The sequence below is a fragment of the Balaenoptera physalus genome, assembly GCF_965194825.1.
Source record: "Balaenoptera physalus genome assembly, chromosome: 1".
Taxonomy (NCBI): Eukaryota; Metazoa; Chordata; class Mammalia; order Artiodactyla; family Balaenopteridae; genus Balaenoptera; species Balaenoptera physalus.
This window is the reverse complement of record NC_138882.1, coordinates 141,317,362-141,340,436: the sequence shown is the minus strand read 5'-3', so window position 1 is coordinate 141,340,436 and position 23,075 is coordinate 141,317,362. Positions and strand designations below refer to the sequence as shown.

At 41.8% G+C, this 23,075-nt stretch overlaps 1 protein-coding gene and 1 long non-coding RNA gene across 6 annotated transcripts in view; both read left to right on the top strand.

Annotated features, from left to right (window-relative positions):
- ROR1 (receptor tyrosine kinase like orphan receptor 1) overlaps positions 1-23,075 on the top strand; it is a 408,226-nt gene that overhangs the window by 297,549 nt on the left and 87,602 nt on the right. The window lies entirely within an intron of this gene.
- LOC309657176 overlaps positions 4,285-23,075 on the top strand; it is a 43,332-nt gene continuing 24,541 nt past the window's right edge. Inside the window, exon 1 of the long non-coding RNA XR_014261681.1 lies at positions 4,285-23,075. This exon is cut by the window's right edge and continues 15,286 nt beyond it. This is a non-coding gene — a long non-coding RNA (uncharacterized lncRNA).

Here is a 23,075-nt window from a genome sequence, read left to right as displayed (position 1 = left end):
TTGATTTCCGTGCCACTAGAAAGCTGGTGTGGAGGCAGGCTAGGAGGCAACCGTGAGTCAAAGATAGTATATTCAAAGTTGCTGTCCCTGCCTGATCTTTGGGTGGAACCATCCAGTGGACAGTTTGGGTTGTGGAACTGGGACCTGGGATAGAAATCAGGACTGAAGGGGTAGGCATGGTAGTCATTTTGCCTAAGTTGATGGGCAAAGCTTTGCAGGGGGTGAAATTCCCAAGAGAGATTGTAAAAAGGAACAAGAATAAGAAGACCCCTTACATTTGTATGACTGTAATTTTCAGAACCTTTTTTCCTATGTCTTTTGACCTTACAGCCATCCAATAGCTTTGACAGCATAGCCTGGTGCTCTACTTTCCTGCCTAGAAATATAGACAAATTGATAAATGATCATGTCTGTGCTTTTTCTTATCATAGTAAGTTCTTTTAAATTGTGTAGAGAGGTGCTCAGAGTCTAGACCTCAATGTTTATGAACTCTTGGAGGCTAAAAACAAAGACAGAAAACTTCTAGAAATTTGCTTCTTGGGACTCTACAGACAGAATTTGCTAATAACTGGGGTAAACACGTACTGAGTGCTATTCTGTTGAAGAAACTATTGCTCTGACTGAACTTTCTCTGAACTTACAACATCCTTCTCATGATTTACTGACTTCTGAACATTGACACTTCGGTCTCTGAAGAGGGTATAAAGAATTTTTTTCAGTTAAACAAAAACAAAACAAAACAAAAACAACAACAGCAAAAAAAAAAGAGTGCTATTCTGTGCCAGGCATCTTTCTAAAACCTTGCGTGAGGATGCGCTCATCAAATCCTTTGATGTAGGCATTATTAGTTCCCCATTATACAGATTAAGTAACTCACTGTGTCTTAGTCAGTCCAGGCTGATGTAACAAAGTACCATAGACTGGGTGGTCTTTAAGCAACAGAAATCTATTTCTTACAGCTCTGGAGGCTGGAAGTCCGAGATCTATCGATAGTTGCTAACATGGTCGGGTTCCGGTGAGAGCTCTTTTGCAGGTTGAAGACTGCCGTCTTCTCGTTGTATCCTCCTATCGTGGAAAGAGAGCAAGATAGCTCTCTGGGGTCCCTTTTGTAAGGGCACTAATTCTATTCATGAGGGCTTCACTCTCATGGCTTAATTACCTCCCCAAAGCCTTACCTTCTAATAACATCCCTTTGGAGGTTAGATTCCAACACATGAATTTTGCCGGGACGCAAACATTTAGGCAATGCACTCACTCAAGGAGACACAGCTAGCAAAGGATGAAGCCTCACTCTGAGCCCAGGCAAGTGGACCCCAGGGCTCAGGCTTTAGCCAGTCAGCTATATGCCTCCTCTGTGGGGAGACAATCAGTTGATGAACTCGTACGTGAATCACACATTAGCTACTTGACGTGTCTGACTGCTAAAAGGACTCCCGACACTCAATTTACCCTCATGAAACAGTCTTATTACAGACAAGGGGTACAGCACAGCAACAGCAGGATGTGGATATGCAATGCAGGGGGTCCAGAGATCTCAGGTGTAAGTTTTGTCTTACAACTGGTTGTACAGGACACCCTTTGTCTCAAGGTCTCAAACCTCTACTGGCCTGCATGTGAAGCATCTGGGTACCAAGAAGCCCAAAGTCAGCTCATTGTGGAGGTCCTTTCTTAGTGAGCTGGTCACATAGGCACATTCCACCCACGTGACACAACTCAACTGATGAAACCCCAAGACCCCACTGAAACCAGGTGCAAATCATAAATCCAATTATTTTTACTAAATGATGCTGACAGGCCAATATACCCTGCCCTAAGTTGAACTCATGGTTACAGACCATCATTTATCTTTAGTAAATACATTCCATAGTGATTGCCAGTGGTTGCTAGAATTAGAAGATTAGCCAGGATCAATTCAGACCAGCTGAGATTAACCCACACTCTTCAACCCTCTTGGCTTTGCTTAGTGCATAAGTCAGGAACCTACTCCTACAACTTGGACAATGGTGAAGTAACCTAAATGTGAATGCTTGCCATTGGGATGGGAATTATTCTATAGAGAATGGAAAAGCCATCATTGGTCAGTTCTTACAAACATCTGTTACTTCAGCAGATGGCCTAGTATTTCTGTAGCCAACTTCTAATGTCCCTACCCTTTGCTAAGTATTCCAAGACTGTACCAGGTAGCCGTTCTACGTGCTTGCATGAAGCCCTAGCTTTGTCTCAAGGCCATTAGAATATAATATGATGAGTGCTGTGATATTTATGTGTGTCTCTAGAGCAATGCTGCCCATCAGAAACATAATGCAAGTTATGTATGTAATTTTAAACTTACTAGTAGCCACATTTTAAAAAAACGTTTAAAAGAAACAAATGAAATTAAATTTAATAAATAACTTATTCATCCAACATGTCCAAAATATTGTAATTTCAACATGAAATCAGTATAAAAATCATTAATGAAATATTTTGCATTCTTTTTTCTAAATTTTCAAAATCTAGTGTGTAACTTATATTTGCAACCCATCTTAATTTGGATACTAAATTTTCATCAGAAATACTTGATCTGGGGAATTCCCTGCCGTCCAGTGGTTAGGACTCCGCGCTTTCACTGCCAAGGGCACGGGTTCAATCCCTGGTTGAGGAACTAAGATCCTGCAAGCCGCACAGTGCTGACAAAAAAATAAATAAGTAAAACAAAACAAAGAAATACTTGATCTGTATTTATGCTTTATAAAATTAACAATTAAAATCATAGATTCACTTTCCCAAGTTGTTCCAAATATGCTCAGTTTTCCAATAACCAAATTTAATAACCAAATTTAATAACCAATAACCAAATCGAATCCAATAATCAAAAAATCATTTTCCCTTAATAGTCACATCCACATTACAAAACTGGTTTATCATTTTCAGAAGAAATGATTTGACTTTGAACCATAAGGATATCAGTTTCTAAACTATGTCTAGCCACATTAAGTAAATTCACTAAATCTTGTATCAGCTCAGTATTAATAATATTGAATTCAAAGGTGTAGTTATGCAACTCTAAGTTTATCAATACCAACAAAGCATTCTTCAAATTTTTCTTGTAGTTTTTGCAGTAAATTTATAAAATTCTGTCAATTACAATTAAAATCTTCAGCATATCAATTCATGTTAAATATATAAAAATCATGATTGTTGATTTGTATTATCAAAAGTCTCATTTACAACATGCATTCTCATACTTGACTACTTAGGTTACAATAAGCTTTTCCTTTCCTTGGAGATGCAAGTTTAGCTTGTTCACATCCAATGTGGCATCGGCAAAAAATGTAAATCATTCTGCCATTTTCTTGTCTTTGATTATTGAGTATTTGGCAAGCATCCCTTAAACTTCAAGAAAGTCTTGAATTGGCGTTAACAGCAAAGTAAATCTTTGTAAAATTCTTCCAAAATTCAATCAACAAGCACTGGCAATGAACACAAGATCATTACCTTGATTGCCTTTAATTTCTTTCACCATTTCTGTAAACTGGCAATGATTCCACTTGCATGTATCTATGAAACAATTTTAACAACTGTATGATGATGCTTTTCATAGAGTCTGCTTAATAAAACTGAGCACAGATATTTTCAATCTGTTTCATACAGAACTAAGCAATAAGGAAACCATCAGTCATTTTAAGATTCCACTAAGTCTAAATGTTTGACCTAACAGCTGGAATACCATCCATCGTGGGAGAAACTAATTTTTTCATACATAGCTCAAATTCTTTGACAAATGTAAAACATTAATAACTACCTACTCCAGGAGTTCCATTTTATGGGCTACAAATTGACATTTCTTTGTGAATATGGAAGTCATTTAAAGTAAAATGCACCCGAAGTATTAATTGGCCAGTTTTATAACTTTCGACTCATCTAAAGCAAAAGAAAAGTTCCTACAATTTTTCAAGTTATGAATCAATTTGTCTTTGACTTTGTTAGAAAAGTTTTACATTCTACAGCCTACCCATAACTAAAACAACGTGGTTTTATACTCTCTCCATCTCAAAGTGGTTTCATAATTTGGCCAAAGTCACAACTCAGATTCTGTTAAAACTGTGTAAAAAAAACTTTTGTACAACATTTAATTCTGACTTCAGGTGACCAGTTTCATTGATTCTATTTTGACTGTTGAGAGGGACCTATTTTAAAATCAAAATCACTGTGTAATTGCTGAAAATGCCTCATTAATATTGTCTACTTTGTTATCTTTACTTTTTTAACACAATAAACAACTTTTTTGTTTGGCAAAAATTTGCAACATACCTTATTCCAGTCTCTTTTCCCCATTACTGTTCTGTCTTAGTCCTATCTTCCAAATCACTACTCAATTCTGCATCAGTAGTATGCCTTCATTTTAAACTTCAAAATTTGTCCATAGTTATTTTTTAACTAGAAAAATAAATTAACTCTATTATAATGAAAATAATAGTATTTGAAATTAGTTACCAACTATGATTTACATAGGTTTCACCATAATTCATGCTCTCTACATAAAATACTCAAAACAAGCAAATTACACTGTTACATAGTATACAGAAAAAAATCATCTGAAATTAGTCTGTTTTTACCTTACAGATTGGTGATGTGTTAATATGTAATGTTGGAAGCAATGTACTTGCTTGACACATGAAACATAGTAAAAGAATAAAATCTTAGGTGATACAGCAGTTAAAGTAAAATGTAGTCCTACCAGAACAAATAAAGTTGTGTTTAACAGAAAAATATTTTACACTGCTTCAGTTTTTAATTAAAATTAATTAAAATTGAATACAATTAAAATTCCATTTTCTCAACTGCATTAGCCATATTTTAACTGTTCAACGGCCACATGTCTTTTGTGGCCACCATATTGGACAGTGCAGCTCTAGAGTCTACACAGATCATCAACTCTGGCAGCAGCGAACTTGTTCACCTTGTTCACTCTTTATTCCCAGTGCACAGTAGGAGTTGAGTAATAACTTGTTCCATTAAAATGAAATAATGGGTTTAGCACAGTGACTGGCACTTAGTAGGCATTTGTTGAAGTGCTGAATGAATAAATGATGTGCCCTTTACTCATTCATTTAGCAGTGACCTGGACCCAGGCAGCCTCTCTTAAGCCTACTCTGCCCAGGTGACCCAAAAAGGCAGTGAACAATCACACCGTGGCCTTATTCCAAACAGTCCTGAAAACACCATCTTACTAGTGTTGTCTAGCCTATTTCATTGAATTCAGGGGAAAAATCAAGAAGTCAGCATTTCTAACCCTGATAAAGCACTCTGATGGTTAGAGCATGGGGAGATTTGATATTTGGGAGCAAAATGAGAAGCATTCTGTTAAACTTGGGGACTGGATAATGTTCCAGCTTTAGGGTTAGAAAGATGTTTGCGGCATCTTCCAGCACAGAGCGCCACCCCAGTCCCCACTGCATCCCCTCTCAGTTCTGTTTGAGAGGGACTTTCCTTGGTAAAAACACTACAGAACTCACCACTTCTCCAGAATAATATTTGTTTGAATCAGTTTTCTGTTTAGGGCTAAAAATAGAAACTCAAATATTGAGAGCGGCAGTCGGACAGGATTTCACATCAGCATTCGGCAGGCTACATTGTCTCTTGGATTAAAAACAAATTATATATATAGATGATTGTTTGGATGATCATCCTGATTAAAGAGAAAGGGTAAATTACAAAGAGAAACACTATGAAGTTGCAAAGTAAAATGTTATTCTTTTAGATTAGGGTTAATTGTGAAACAGTCCACCTCCCTGGCAGGCAGATCCTGCAGAAGGTCAGGACAATGACATCTGCAGCCAGCACCACGGAGGGGCCGAGGGGACCACGGCTTGGAGTGGGTTCCTGGCTCAACTTCCAAATGGCTGTGGGTACATGGCTCTCCTGGGGAATCTTCCTTGCTTTTATTATTATTATTATTATTACAAAATATATATAACACTAAACTTACCATTTTAACCATTTTTAAGTGTACAGTTCAGTGGCACTTAGTATATTCACAGTGTTGCGCAATCATCGCTGCTATCTAATTGCAGAACATTTTCATCACCCCAAAGGGAAACTCTGTACCCATTAAGCAGTCACTCCCCGTCTCCTCCTGCCCTCAGCCTCTGACAACCACTAGTCTGCTTTCTGTCTCCCTGGGTTTGCCTCTTCTGGATATTTTATATAAATGGAATCATGCAGGATGAAGCCTTTTCTGTCTGTCTTCTTTCATTTAAGCATGTTTTCAAGGTTCATCCATGGTGTAGCCTGCATCTTGTATTTTAATGGCCTTGGGAGACTACCTGGCATAGTTACAAGAGGTCTGGCATAGTTACAAGAGGCCTGGCATAGGTTTGAATCCCAGGCCTGCCTTGAGCTTCGGTTTCTTGAGCTACAGAATAAGAATGTCCTGAGATGTCCGCCTCGGGAGTCCTTGGGAGGGTTCGTTTGCTAACATTGCTAATTCAGCAAATATTAGTGGAGCAACTACTGTGTGCCAGGCCAAGGCTTTGGGAACACATTGGCAAGCAGTACCAGGCAAGTTCTTTGTCCTTATGGAACTTGGTTCTAGTAGGAGGCTGACAAAAAACACAGAAACAAATAAGTTAAATAGGAAGAATATTGAGTGATGTGCAATACCCCCTTCTGGGGGTAGGAAAGAGGCTGCTTTTACAGCTTGGTGAGCAAAAGTTTTCCCCCAAGGAGTTGGCATTTGAGCTGACATCTAAAGAATGGGATGAGCCAGCCTTGAGAAGAGTTGGGGAAAGAGAGACTATCCTAAGCAAAAGCACAGCAAGAGCAAAGGCCCTGGAGTGGGAAAGGATTTGGCACAATCATGGAATGGAAAGAAGGTCAATGTGGCTGAAATTGGGTGAGTAGGGGTGGAAGGAGTGACGTGAGGTTGGAAAGGTAAGCAGGAGCTGGGTCTTGCGGTGCGACGTGGACATCTAAATCCAAGAGTGATTGAAGCCATGGGAGGCTTTAGCGGAAGGAGTGGCATGTTCTAACTTATAATCAGGAGTACCCTGGCAGCCGTGTGGAGGCTGAGGCAGGTACGAGCAGGAGCTGGAAGGCTAGTAAGGAGGCTGCTGTATTAGTCCCTATGGGAAAAATAGGTGGTTTGGCGACTGGGTCTAGGATGGAAGTAGGTAAGTTGGAAAGAGCTAAAAAGATCTGAGATGGCCTAGAGAAGAGGGAAGTGTAAAAGATTAAGTTCAATAAATAAAAGTAAACTGAATGAGATCAAATGAGAAAATGCATGCAAAATGCCAAACAGTGCCTAGGACAGAGCTGGTATTTAACTCATGCCCCCTTCCCCACACCACCTTCACACCCCCCATGCACATACTCATAAACCTTGGTGGCTCTTTTTTTTTTTTTTTTTTTTATTTATTTATTTTTGGCTGCATTGAGTCTTCGATGCTGCGTGCGGGCTTTCTCTACTTGTGGTGAGCGGGGGCTACTCTTCGTTGCGGTGTACGGGCTTCTCATTGTGGTGGCTTCTCTTGTTGCGGAGCACAGGCTCTAAGTGCACGGGCTTCAGTAGTTGTGGCTTGCGGGCTCTAGAGCACAGGCTCAGTAGTTGTGGCACATGGGCTTAGTTGCTCCACGGCACGTGGGATCTTCCCGGACCAGGGCTCGAACCTGTGTCCCCTGCACTGGCAGGCAGATTCTTTTTTCTTTATATATATAAATTTATTTATTTATTTATTTTTGGCTGAGTTGGGTCTTTGTTGCTGTGCACGGGCTTTCTCTAGCTGCGGCGAACGGGGGCTACTCTTCGTTGCAGTGCGTGGGCTTCTCATTGCGGTGGCTTCTCTTATTGCGGAGCACGGGTTCTAGGTGCGCGGGCTTCAGTAATTGTGGCGTGCGGGCTTCAGTAGTTTTGGCTCGCGGTCTCTAGAGCACAGGCTCAGTAGTTGTGGCGCATGGGCTTAGTTGCTCCGCAGCATGTGGGATCTTCCCGGACCAGGGCTCGAACCCGTGTCGCCTGCATTGGCAGGAGGATTCTTAACCACTGCACCACCAGTGAAACCCAACCTTGGTGGCTCTTTGATGAAGCATATTATGGGCCTCATCCTCACCTGGATTTTTCCATCATCAGGGATGAGTGGAGACTGCAGGGAGAGCGACATGGCTATGTCTCTGACTTTCATGGGAAAATCATCTTCGTGTCCTCTACCACTGACACAGAGAGGGCACTTGATGAATATCTAAACAATCAATTGGGGAGTCACGGACACTCCGACACTACCTAGCTCAGAGCAGAGAAACTTCTGGGGATGCAGAATAACCTGTGAGGTTTTCTCTTCTGTAAAAATGGGGATCGTAATAGCATCTACTCAAAGGATTTTGCGGATTAAGTGTGATAATGTGTGTGATTCATTGCACACAGTGCCTGGCACATAACAAACCCTCAATGGAAGTTTGCTATTATCCCAGTTATTAAGGGTCTGCTTTCTGTGGCTTCTTCATTAAGGTAGTTGAATGTAAATGGCCCATGGAGACTCTCTTTGGGGCCCTGGATTAAGTGGGGAATATGGGCCAGTCTCTAGGAAAGAGGGGCTCTGGTGCAGGAGCCTGACCGTGCTCTCCTATTCACACTGGCCCCGGGAGGCGTGAAAGTGGAATTAATAAAGTACCGTAGGTTTACCGCCACTTCCTTTACAGCCTGATTTCCTGCATGTTGTCTACCAGATGAGACATAAGGGATTGCAAATGCAAATGGAAAGTGGGATATTTTTAGCTGGGGCCAATATAAATATATTTGTGGGGGAGGGCAGAACAAAGGCCTGAGGGCCTGATGTTGACAGAAACCATGTTATTGTTAATATATGACTTCATCTTAGTAAAAATGATAGCTCCCCCAGGCCTGCCAGGGAATGGGAGAGCTGGGTTATCTGTACCTACGCATGCCAGGAACCTTAGGGTGGGGGGCGGGCGTGGGCAACCTGCATGTGACCCTGACCCATCCCCCCAGCAACCCTCTTGGCATGTCTGGGGCAGGGGCTCAGCAAATGGTACTCACCTTGGAATCAGAAGTCTGGATCCCAGCTCTGCCAGGGCACCAGCTACAGCCAAGGCTTCAGCTGGGAACCTCCGTTCTCCCTGATAGAAATTCAGAAAACGGTTGAACCCTCACAGAGTAGTTGTGATGAATAAACAAGAGAAATAAGGTCCACAAAGTTTAAGAGAAATGCTAAATTAAAGAGAGCCTCTGGTATTTGCATTAACCTCACCGGCCCCGTGTGCCCGTCTCCCGCCACCACAGGAAGCGTCTCAATTCCAGGCTCTGTCTCCAGCCTTCCCCTCCCCACCCTTCCCCCACTCTGCTTAGCTTATCTCCTCTCCATAAATCTGTTTTATTTCATTAGACCCGTTGCAAGATGTGTAAATGTTGCCGCGTTAAGAAAGCAGAAGGCCAGGGAAACCTCTAAGAAAAGATTGGCCGCTTGGGGTCCTTATTCTTGCCCAGCCAGTGGGAAGATGCCAGCTACTGCTCTGCCTGTCCCTTTATTCTACCCATTTCCTCCATCATAAATGGAAGCATGAGGCTTTGATGCCACAAGGGGAACCTCTGTGAGTGGAAATTCTTAGGCTGTCAGTTGAGGAATCTCTTCAATTTTAGGAACACTAGGGCCCAAGAAGTGGACTTGAAGCTCCCCACTTGGCCACTCTGTACCTTCCATTTTCTTCCCCTGAAAGTTTCCACTGGACCTTCCCCAGCTCTGGTTTGAGTGCTTGGCTCTGTAATCTTGGAGACATTCAGCATACACCCCGCAATTAAGACTTTGCAACTCCATGCAGCGTTTCTTAAGAGAAAGTTAGAGTCAATTAGATCATTTGAAGATGGATTAGCCTGCCGTCTGCACAATATTAAGAAAAATCACGTTGGCAAGTGACGGAGTCTCTTTGAAGAGCTCTAAAGGAAAGCCACTAATGAGCTCTACACAGGGTTTCCCCTCTGTCCCCGAAGGGTTAACACAATTTGTGGGAAAGGAAAAAAATCCCCTGTGGTATTAAAATGCTGTGTCAGAGATTTGTTAAGCTCTCCTTTGTAGCTCTGCCCCTAGGTCTGGCTCACTTCAGTTGAGATCAGGTTAATAAGACCTCTGTCGCTGCCTGGCAGTTCCAAATGGGGTTAGAGTCTGGTGCCTGACCAGAGAAGAACAGTTATTATTATTGGTATTAAAGTGCTGAGGAATTTGATTCAATAAAGTAAGGGACATCTGCTGTTCTTCCCTGCCCAGTATCCGTTCATCCTTTTTGACAAGAGCAGTTTGCTTTTCCTTTGGGGAAGACTATCTCATGTCCACTATCAGTCTGGATGGAGCTGGCCCAATCTCCAAGTGGGGTAACCACATGCCCAAGCCAGATCCATTGGTATATTGGAGAATCCAACCATGCACCAAGCCATGGGACTTGTCAGTTACATGAACCTATAAACACCTCTTCCCTCTATCCTCACTTTTTTTGTTTTTAGCTTCTGCCAAGAGGAGTTAAGTTTTTTGTTATTTGCAGCTAAGAGCCCTGAGTAATACAAATACTAAAGGAACTTGTACTATACTAGGCACTCTGAAGAGACAGAAAAAGAAACACATATAAAATTGTCTTACTCTTAGGAACCACCAACTTCAAAGAGTCAAGTCTTAGATACATTAACTATTTAAAGGATTGAACAGTGTGGAATATAATTAAATGACCAAAAAATATGTTCTGTAGGAAGTCAAGAGAGGGAGAAATTGATGTGGGCATGTGGGCTTCCTGGCAGAGGCTGAATTTGAACTGGGTCCTAAAGGATGGAGAGGATTAGGTGAGACCAAGAGAATGCAGTGCTCCACAGGAGGTGCTGGGAGAACTCAGAAGGAAGTTCCTTTGCGGATAAGAAATGGAAATGGATTTTGACACATAGTCAGGGCAGATACCAGAGGACTTGGAATCCCTGGATATTTCTCCATTGTGGGCTTATGTACAAGTAGGGGAAATCCACACTGGTTTGGGCTGCCGGTTTAGACAAGTACATGGCACCATATATGTTTCACCTGTGCTGGAGAGAAGCTGGTACAGGGGAGGGGGCGCACCACTGGGCTTGGCTCTACCACTTAGTAACTGAGGAACAATGGGTGAGTTTCTTAACCTTTCTGAATCTCAGTTTCCTCATCTGCAAAATGGAGATAATAATAACTAAACACTCAGGGTGTTTGTGAGGAGCACTTAGGACAGTACCTGGCACATGATAATAATAGCAGATAATATTTGTTGAGTGTTTACTATTGTCCCCCCGACACTGTGCTAAGCACCTGCCCTGCCTTATTTCATGTACTCCTCTCTGTAGCCAGGGCTCAAAGAATGTCTGCTGGATCTGATTTGGGGTAACATTTTCATTTCTGTGCTTCATCAAACAATAAGCCTTATCAGAGTTCAAATTCACTGTCCAATGGGAAATGAGTATATTATTTGAACATTCTCAGAAGTTATGAGTTCTAATTTAATACACATTTTTAAATGTTTTAAATTTAATATAATCACACTACAGAACATTTGGAAAATAGGTTAAAAGAAAAAAATGTACACATAGCTCCTGTACCTACAATAAAACCGTAATTTCCTAATAGAGAGAGGTTAAGAGTATCTGCTTCCAACAATCAACCGCAGTGCGATCTCAGGCGAGTTACTTTAACTTCTCTCAGCCTGTTTTCTCATCCTATCAAGAAGCATCTTGATAGAAGCTTCCTCATAGAATTTTTTGGTGAGGATGAAATGAGATTATTCATGCTTTATTGGGCACCTGGCACGTAATACACACTCAATAAATGTTATCAGTACCTTTGGGTCATTTTCCCCATACATCTTTCATATGATTGCAATAGCCATGTAGGTACAATTGCTTCCATCTTTTTTTTCCCCACTTAACATTGTACCTTAGATATTTTCCATGTAGTGACTTGATGTCCCTATCTCTCATCACTAATGTGTATGTTCTCCTGACTAAAATCACTGCCATTTGTCAACTTGTTCCCCCTTTTTTAAACATTTATAAATAATGCTGCACCTCACGTCTTTACACAAGTGGCTCTTTGTAAAGGTTTAAGTCTCAATCCACTGTTTCTTTGAGCTCAGACCATGAGTCTGTCCATACCTTTTCAGAAAGTGGTAAGAGTCACACCCATGTTAGCAAAGACCTTTGACAAATTGTGGATTATGCTGGTTTGATGGACCGCCACCAGAAGATAGGATTGTCATTATTTTTCCATCAGTGAATTCCCTGCAGTGTGATATTCTGTGCCTCATCTTTAAGAAGGTTTTATTGTGGGTCTGAGTGTCAGCTCAGTCTCTCTACCTTTCTTGCTGACAGAGCAAGAGGAATCCCAACATCTTTTAGCTGGAAGTTATTACCCTGGTCTCTCTGAATCTTGTTTCTTGGAGTAGAATGGACTCTGCAAAACAATTCAAAGCTGTCTTTCTGTTGCAAATCAAAGCCTCAACCCCTTATTTGGGTCCTGGAGTAAGAATTTCCTAAGGACTTTGAAATCGGACCCTCCTGCTTACACCTGGAGTCACCAGTAAGCCTGGCCCCCAGATCCCCTGGCTGATGGACACACAAAGTTAAGGGCAAAGGTGAGCTTTTCATTTCTTCCCCAGGTCCTAAAATTCCTTTGAAATCTTTATGATCTGTACCTTCAGGGATCATGCAAACAGCTTGAGGAAATCCTAAAATTGTGTTTTCTCCAGATAAGCATTCAGGTCAAAGGAAAGACCTTTGCATGCCTTCCCGTTGGACAGAATCTTGCCTAAGTTTAGAAAAGGCCACCAAGAACAAAAATGGCATTCAGCATTTATGCAGTACATTGAGAAATTGTTTTCAAAGGGCAAGCAGCAGAGAATAATACCCTAGAGCAGTGACACCATCCTAGAAGTCTCAGACCCCACAGACACTTGGAGTGAGTAGTAAAAGTCCAAGAACTATTTGTGAAATTTCAAAAGTCCCACTGTTGTATATTATTATTATTACTTTTTTAAACAGCACAGGATAACTAGAGCCAGAAGTTTATTCGTCTTAAATTAGATCAATTAAATGAAAAACCATTTGCATTCTCATGCTAATTAGAGGCTTTTAATTGGAAGTAGTATTTTTATATACTTACTGTATTTATATGTTGTATTTTAATACATTTTGGTTAATTATTTTTGTATTTTACAAAGATACTTATTTTAGTAACAGTAAGGGAAACAGTTACTTTTTTACTTAATTAGCTGTTAGTTAATTGAGATCGTTTAAAAAACTGTGTGTCCTTAGACAAACTGACTACGAATAAGATCTTTTATAAGGTGTGTGGCCCTGAACAAGTTACTTAAACTACCTGAGCCTCAGTTTCCTCATTTATAAAAGAGAAATAATAGACTCTCCCCATAGGGTTATTATAAGGAATAAAAGACAATATGCACATAGTACAGAGGCAAAGTACCTGGCACACAGTAAGGGTTCAATATATAAATATTTTCCCCATAAAAACTGCATATTTGTATATTCGACAAAAAAATTTAAAGCATAGGTCTTTGGGGGCAAGCGGATGTAAAATTTAAAAAGGAGTCTTATGGTGGTGAAAAAGTTAGAGGACAGCTCTTTGGCTCTGACTAGTGTTGGATACTTAAAACAACTAGCCACACCATGACCAGAATGAAGCGTCCACTAAAATTCATCTCCACGTGGTAGCTACCAAGCAACATTCCTTCAAGCGCTTTCACACCTGGCATAAACATACCTTATCTCCCTGTACTTGGTGGCTGCCATTACCCCAGTTCCTGAAGGCAGAGGTGGAACCGAGTGCTGTGTCTGGAAGAGAGAAGCTGACAAGCAAGTCCTCTGATCGTTGCCCAAGAGCCCACTTTGAGCGGTGGCAGCAATGCCACTTTTTTTTTTTTTAACATCTTTATTGGAGTATAATTGCTTTACAATGCTGTGTTAGTTTCTGCTTTATAACAAAGTGAATCAGCTATACATATACATATATCCCCATATCTCCTCCCTCTTGCGTCTCCCTCCCTCCCACCCTCCCTACCCCACCCCTCTAGGTGGTCACAAAACACCGAGCTGATCCCCCTGTGCTATGCGGCTGCTTCCCACTAGCTATCTATTTTACATTTGGTAGTGTGTATATGTCCATGCCACTCTCTCACTTTGTCCCAGCAGTGCCACTTTTGTTCTGCCTTCAGTGTTTGGCCCACAGCTGAACCTGGAGAGGCTGGCTGTTAGGGCAACCCTGACTCTCCAAGGGCAGACAGCGCCAGCCAGGACCAAGAGTTCATTCGGCCCCCAAGATCCAGCACGGTGGTTCCCCCCACTAGGGAATCAGTCTCAGGGAACGCTAACTCGCTCTTTGGCATTCAAATCCATTCCAAACTTCATGGACGTAAATTGGAGTTTTGAAATGTGATATCACTGCTGAAAAAGTCAGAACCATGAGCCCAGAACCGGTGTACCCTTGTTAATTATAAGACATGATAATTGCCTTGTACTCATGCAAGTGAATTGTCATTCACTCATTCATCAGATATTGAGTTCCTACCAGGTACTAAGCATTATGCTCAGTGTTAGGTACATATAGATGAAAAAATGGTGTCCCTGCCCTTAGATTTGTGGACTGGTGGAGAATTTGTCACCTGCTTAGACAAATACAACGTAATGTCCTGGAGAAGATAAGGGATACCTAGAGAAAAGGAAACAGAGCCTGCCTAAGAGGCTAATAATAATAGCTGCAATTTATCAAGCATTTATCCTGTGCCAGTCACTGCACCAAGCACTTGGTATATATTATTTTAATTCTTTTTTTTAAAATTTATTTATTTTTGGCTGCATTGGGTCTTCGTTGCTGTGCACGGGCTTTCTCTAGTTGTGGTGAGCAGGGGCTACTCTTCGTTGTGGGGCGCGGGCTTCTCGTTACGGTGGCTTCTCTTGCTGCTGAGCACGGGCTCTAGGCACACGGGCTTCAGTAGTTGTGGCACATGGGCTCAGTAGTTGTGTCTCGTGGGCTCTAGAGCACAAGCTCAGTATTTGTGGCACATGGGCTTAGTTTCTCCGCAGCATGTGGGATCTTCCCGGACCAGGGCTCGAACCCGTGTCCCCTGCATTGGCAGGCGGATTCTTAACCACTGCACCACCAGGGAAGCTCTATTTTATTTAATTCTTAAAACACACCTATAAAACTGACTATGTGATGGTCTGATTATCTTTCTACCTCTCTAGGGAAGGCCATGCAAAGGAGATGGCATCTGAGGGTCTTAAAAACAAATGAGTTTGCTAACTGGACAAGGGAGATATCATTCCAGGCACAGAAAACAAAATGGTTTTCAGATCCCTTGGTATGTGTGGAGCAAAGGGAGTATTCTGATATGAGGATGCCAATTGTAGTGAAGTAGGAAATAAATGAGATAAGGCTTCAGATATGGAGGACCCTTAGCAGAGCCAAGATGATGTAGAGGAAGATGGCTCCGTACTGCGGTGCTCTAGTTACAGGGAGGAATGGCCATGTCTGCTGGTTGGTTTTGAAAGGGAACGCCTACACATATAGGTAGGCTGTGAGAAGGGGAGAATGAGAGGGAAAAACTAAAAACACAGAATAGGAAGAATGATTGGCGGAGACAGATCTTTATCCTCCGACTGGAGGAGAAATAAGAAGAGACCTAAAGACATAGGTAAGTTGGTAAGAATAAGTCTGGGAGGGAGGACCCAGGTAGGAGGCAGACGGAAAGGATATATGATCTTGAGAGTTGTATCTATACGATGCCCGTTCTGTCTGTGAGACCAAAGACAAGTCTTCTGAGGGGAATGAGAGGTAAAGGAGTGTGTTAGGGTCTTGATGACACGAGTGAGAGTTTAGCATCATTGTTGACTGCGATTATGAGGTGCTGGTGAGACCCCTTTGGATCCTGAGGAAGGAATCAGTGGTCCGAGGAGGAAGAAGAGAGTGACTGGTGGTGAGACAGGTGATGATGGCATGTGAAAAACAGTTGAACGTACTGGGAATGGTTGACTGGAGTGGAGAAGAGATGTTGAAGAAAAGACCTAATAGGTGACTTCAGGGTCTACTTTCAGACATCTAAATGAGGGAGTGGACTTATTCCAACAAATGGTCATTTCTTGGAGGCAGATTGTAACCCCCAACATGAAAACTGGTAAGTAAGTAGTGCTGTCCAATGATGGAATAACCTACCTTGTAAAAGGTTTCAATCATCTGTCAAGGATCTTGTGCAGGAAATTTGGTAAGCTTAATTAAATAGCTTCTTAGATCCTTTCAATAATAAGATATTATGGTTATGTAGCAAGTAAAGTATTAAAATAGAGGGAAGCCAGTCTAGCATCCTTGCAGGTTGTCTCACTTTCTGAGCATGAGAATTTTGATTGTGATGTTCAATAGGGTTTATGCAGTTCAATAATTATAGAAACAATCTTGGAATTTTTGTTAATTCCAGGAGGATTTTGGTTAAGATTGGCAGAAGCCATGCTCTGGAGAAGACCCTTAGCTGGGGTGACTAAAGGAGGACCTTCTGTTCTTATCTGATTTGAAGTCCTCTGCTCAAAAGATGTTTTGTACATCTTCCATGTCAAATAACTTTCTTTTTATTTGCCCCCCACATTGGGATTGACTGCTTTCTTTTTTGGAAACCATTAGTTTATTTCAGTGATTCTCAACAGGGGTGATTTTGACCCTAAGAAGACATTGACATTGTCCGGAGACAGTTTTGATTGTCATGACTGGAGAGGGGTGCTAGTGGCATCTGGTGGGTAGAGTGCAGGAATGCTGCTAAACCACTACAATGCACAGGACAGCCCCACAATAAAGAATTGTCCAGCTCAAAATGTCAGTAGTGCGGAGGCTGAGAAACCCTGGTCTATTTTTAAATTTTCTTCTGAATCACTTGCTATCATCACATTCTGTAAAACCCTAGATGCCTCCTTTTATTTTCTAATTTAAGAATTGTTGCATGGCTGAATGCTCTGTCTCTGTGAACTGCATACCCCACCCATTCCTTTCTTCATGTTGTAGCAAGAAGAGAGGCATTTTTAACTCTCTTTGGCTGGAAAAGTCACTTCTTGGTTAGGGTCCAAACAAGAAACAGATCTCTCCCTGGATAAAGGCAGGGATGCCATGACTTTCGGGGTAAGAGCATCAGATATCTCCTAACTGCAGCAGCTCTGGGCCAAGGGTACGGATGGAGGACAAGCTACAGATACAGCTGCATGGCACCATTTGTTTAACTTTAAGTAAGAGCTCATATCCTTTTTAAAAGACTGGGTATTAGAGCTCAGTCATGAAGGACCCCTGCAACCTTTCCAAGCCCGGACAAGACCAAGACAGTAATACTGATGCAAATGTAACTACAGCACAAATACACCCTGAGAAAATAGTAGGTTACTCCTAATCTTCTGATTCTCATGCTACCTGTACCTACACATCTGAATCCCAAATCACGCTGAAGTTTTAAGGGAATTAGATTGTAAGTTATCCCTTTGTAGCTCTCAGGCCTTCTACCCCCTAAAGAATCCTAGGACAGCATCCCTTCATGACCCTGCAGGGGTAGCCTGACCCAATACAAATAACTTAGGACTGAGATTTCCCTTTTCATCCCTTACCTTTTACAGGCTGGATGGCCTTGGGGAAATTATTCAAATTCCTAGAACGTAGGTTTTCTCATCACTGAAATGAAGATATATACTTTCCCATTTCTGGAAATCCATTCTGAGGAAATACTCTTTAATTTGGATGAAACTTTACGTACAGAGTGATTTATTGCTTTATTGTTTAACATTAGACATCATTATAAAATAGATTAATTGTGACACATCTACAGAATGAAATGTGCCAATGAAAAAATAATGTGCATGAAGAGTTTTATTGACTAAGAAAATGCTTGTGCTCTAATGTCAAGAATCAGAAACAAGATACAACATACACATACACACATATAATATGATCTCAACTATGTAAAATATGTGTAGAAAAAAGTCTGGAAGGAAACCAAACTATTACCAAAAGTTTATACTTAGTTTTATGTTAGCACATATATCACATGTTTAATGAAATAATTTAATGCTAGGGTATACAATAATTGTTTTCCTTTTGAAAGCAGAGCATATAACACTCGAGTCTGAGAAACATTGATTTAGAGTTCTGGACAGAACTGGGCCTGGAGATAAAAAATTTTGGAGTCATGGGTATTTCCGTAGAGGTTGATTAATGGATAAAGTCATCGAGGATGAACGTGTTGTGTGATAGGAGACAAGCGTTAAGGACTGAATCCTGGGAAACCACAGCATTTAGGGAGGGAGTGAGAAAGGTGAGCCAGGGAGAATAATGAGACGTTTAATCAATATGCAATATGCAGTCTTTACAGAATAGTGGCACTGAGAAGAAAGATGGAATGATAATGCTGAGAAGCATTTTAGAAGAATTTCAGAGTTCCAAATTGGATATAGGCAATAAGGGTATTGGAAAAACCAAAGATCACTTGAAGTTATCTGGTTTGGAAGATGGAAGAATGCTGATACCAAAGGCAGAGATGGGATCATTTGAAAGCGTATCAGGTGGGAGAGGAGGAAGGAAAAGCTTAGTTTTGCATGGATTGTGTTTGAGATTTCCTTTTGAGAGAGAGCCTGCTGTAAGAAATGCAGAGCCTGCTGTAAGAATTGCAGTTCGATGACAGCCTCCAGCTCTAGCGCCTTGGGCATCTGCCGTAGCACGCAAGCAAGGTCACACTCTCCCCAGGCAGCTCACAATCAAGCAGGGACTAAACTCCGAAGGGGTGATAGAGCTGAGCCTTTCTGTCCCACGTTGGCCTCCTCTGATAGGCAGTCAGTGCTCTGGGGCTCTCCACTGGGCTGGCCCAGACTCAGAGCTGCACCTTGGTCTGATGGTCTTCCTTCCTAATCCTCCTTCCCTCCCCCTCTCTTTTCTAAGATGTCAGGACCGCATCACAGTCTGAAGCCTCTCTCTGTGTGTTTTACTCTTTTCCCCTTTTTCATCCACAAACAACACCCCCAATAAATCTCTTGTACTTTTAACTCCATCTTAGCTTCTGCTTCCTGAGGACTGGAACTGGCCCAGGTGATGGTTTGTACATCCAAATGCAATTATGCTGGAGGGAAAATAGGATGGGTCTTGAAGACAATCAGATTGAGAGATAACTGAATTCCAAGGGCCTTCCCAACAACATGACCAGAGGAGGAATGGAAGAGCAAGGTTTGAGCGTTAAGTGACACTCATCATTGGGAGCGGGTATAGGAGATCAGCATGGGAGGGGAAAAGTTATTAGAGATTTAGAAGAAAAACCAGGAAAGTACAAAATCATAGAAACCATGGAGGAGAGAGAGAGCTTTTGGAGAGTAGGGGATAAACAGAGTATTTCAAAGGAAAATGAGTGGGGCCTAAGATTGTGCATTTAGAAACCGAACTTGTGGTTGGCCATCGAGAGATCGCTTCAGAGAAAGAATGGTGCCTTATGTACAGTAATCAAGAAGAAACACCGGGAGTTCCCTGGTGGTCTAGTGGTTAGGACTCAGCACTTTCACTGTCGTGGCCCGGGTTCAATCCCCGATGGGGAGCTGAGATCCTGCAAACTGTGCGATGTGGCCAAAATTTAAAAAAAAAAAGAAAAAGAAAGAAAGAAACACAGTGAGAAGTTACTGGAGGTAATGACAGTAGACCTCACATTTAAAATGTTTGTGAGTGAAAGGAGGAAAATTGGGCTCAGGAGAAGTAAGACTGTGTGTGTCTTTAGGAAGATCTGACCATTTCTGGAAGAGGTCTTTGAAGACACTGAGGAACAAAAACAACCATTGTGGGGTTAAAATCCTGGAGGTAATGGGAAGAGAAAAGCTACCCAGGACAGGTAGAGGGGTTAGATGTCAACAGGGAGAGAGAAACTTCTTCTCTGGAACTTGGAGAGAAGAAAGAGAACATGGCTGGAATGACAGAGAGCTGGATGAGAATAATGGGTAAGAATGAGGAACGTCATACTCACTATGTCTTCCAATAACTGAAATGACCAGCAAAGCCTCTGAAATTAAGGGAATGGGTTGGGGAAACTATTTAAAGGCGGGAAAAGTCAGGAACAGCTAATGTGCACACTCACTAAGTTATCCCTCGAGAAATGTGATGGGGTGAAGAAAATTCTTGTTTCTTGGCCGCCCCACACGGCTTGTAGAATCTTAGCTCCCTGACCAGAGATCGAACCTGTGCCCTTGGCAGTGAAAGCACGGAATCCTAACCCCTGGACCGCCAGGGAATTCCCAAGGGAAATTCTTGCCTTAGATGCATGAAGTTCGGTCTCTGTAAAAGTACTGGACCAAAGGACTGTGGCTCTAATTGGCAAGAAAGGACAGAGAAGTAATGACATTTCTCTTAGAGTTTGAGTGTTCCCAGCTCAGATGTAACTTGAGTGTTCAGGGAAAGAGACTCACACTATGAGATCTACTATTGTAATTATCGACATGCGTAGAAAAAGAACTAGTGCGTAGATACCCATCCTCTTTGTTTGGGTGGCATTGTACTTTATTCTTCATAACAATGGATGATAAAGATGATGAGAATGACTGAGAATCACCATGCTCTATGTGAGACCTAGTATGATCAAAGAAGAAATGTTGGTCTCCTGGGCAAAAGCTCTATATCATCAGTCTGGATTTGCATGGTGTTTAGACTTTATAACTTTATCCTGGTCCCTCAACTCCTTGGGCTATAAAGGAAACCTTTATTATTGACATTCCTACAAGGAAAAAAATCACTGTTGTTAAGTGTGAAAGTGCCTAACTTCCAAGTATTTTTTCTATTGAAATAATTGTTTCAATAACATAATATCTGCAAACCTGTGATATCTTAGGAACATGGCGATACATTTAGAGCAGAGCAGAGCCCAGAACAGTAGCCTGAAATCATCTGAGTGGCAGCATCCACAGCAACTCTCATTAGATGAGCCAGATGTGGCTCCAAGAGCCAGTTCATGGAGAGGCCTTTACACTGTTCTTATGAAGAGAAAAGCAATGCAAAACAAAGCAATGAGCCAGGCATGTCAGTTTCTCCAAAGCTGCCAACCGGTATGTCTGCAAGGATGACTTATGCTTGCTAATTACCCCCAAAGCCCTGCAACAAGACAAAGCTCTTTATTCGTCTGACTTTGAAGCCAAAGTTGGAGACACCTTGAGAAGGTCAAATGATAGGCCAGCGTTTGCCTTGTAGTGGGCTGTGCAGGTGCTGCCTGTTGGCTTCCAAGCCTGTTTTAGTCCCAGCCTGGCAAAGTTTGCAGGAATGTCATGTGAAGAGATTTATAACACTTTCTGATTCCACCCAGCTCCAAATCACTATATGAATAATCTTTCTCAGAGCATACGAGTAATTCTGTGAACAGTCTTAGCCAAAATCAACGGAATGAGCAAGCTTAAGGAAATACTTTCTTTTTCCTTTTAAAGAAATTGTTTTGCTGAAGTTTAACAAACCTCATACAAATTAAGGGTTCGTTTGAATTTGGGGAAAAGACTCACTTTATCTAGGTTCATTTGGCAAAAATATTTAAATGAGCACATGCTGGATATAAAATCGCCAAAGAAATAGTATCAGTTATGCATTCTCAACCTTCCAGACCCTCCGGAGCCCTTAAAGCGCGGCGTTTTCCTACAGGTGTTAATGGGATCCTGCACAAAGGAAGGCGACTTCAGGTAGGGTTGTGACACAGACGCGCATACGGTGGGTACTCTGGAACCCACTGAGGGCTCCTGACCGCAGTCCCATTCAAAGCTGACAATGGCACCCGTTGTTACAAGCAAGTGTCAGTCACAAAAGAGCTGCCATTACGGAGTGGAGCCCAGGTTTCCATATTCCCAACATGGCCAGAGGTTTCATTCCTCGAGAATGTGTTTATTCAGCCTAGTAAAAACATTAAAAAGGAGAATAAATCTCTGCTGACCCCAGAATGCTTTTCACCACAGCTGTAAACCATAAAACATTTAGAAAGGTAAGGAGGACCAAAGATAATATAGTTCCCCCAAGCAGCGTGGACGTGAAGGTGGCCCTTGCAAAGACAGCTGCAGTGCACAGGGCTTCCCTGCAAAATCATTAAGAGAGGGACAGGTTCTATAAGGTGTTAAATTATTAGTAGTCGTCTTTTTTCTTTTTAAGGTGGGGAGGGCAGTAATAAAAACCACGTGCTCAGCAGCCTGCTTAGCCATATAAAATAGAGAGGCGTGTGACTTTAAGTGTTGTTGTAAAAGGGGTTAATTGTCGATTTCTGAATGTGCCAAGTTTATTGATCTTGTTAACAGCAAGGAAGCATGTGCTGTTGGTTACCATGGAGGGAAAGAAAAACAGTCTTCCATCCTGTTAGTCTGTGGACACCCTTACTGGTTTTGGAGCCCGAGTTAAGGGACATAGGGGTAAATGCAGCATTAAAATTGCTTTCTTTCTACTTATCCGAATTTGTGCCCCATCCGTAAGGTTCCAGTTCCTCCTTACAACTGCATTTTTACTACCATTTGTCAAGTGCCCGCTGTGGATCAGTGCCTTTCACAGAAAATGTGTTATTTATTTGTATGACAAACCCACGTAGTGGGTGGGGATTAGATAGCCATTTTACAGATAAGGCAACTGAGGTTCAGACAGGTTAAGGAAGTTCTCCAGTAATACAGAGCTATTGAGCAGGGATCCCAACCAGGTCTTCGTATTCCAAGTCCAGAGCGTTCCCACTAATTGTTTAAACAATTCATTCATCTGTTCACTAGATAGATATTTATTGACCACCCACTAAGAGCCAGGCACTGGTCTAGGTGCTATGGATAGAACAATGGACAAAACTGACGGCATCTGTGCCATTGCAGTGTCTATATTTTAGAAGCCATTATCCCAGCTTTCAAGTCTCACCCTCTGTTCTAAACTACTTTCATATGCACAGTCAGCATCTGTAATTTTATATTTTTTGCTGTTGAGTATTGTTCTGTTGTTATTTCATGTGTGTGTATTCCCTTTGGCTCCCCCTCCCCCAGCTAGACAATAAACCCTCTGAGGGCAGGGCTATTATCTAAT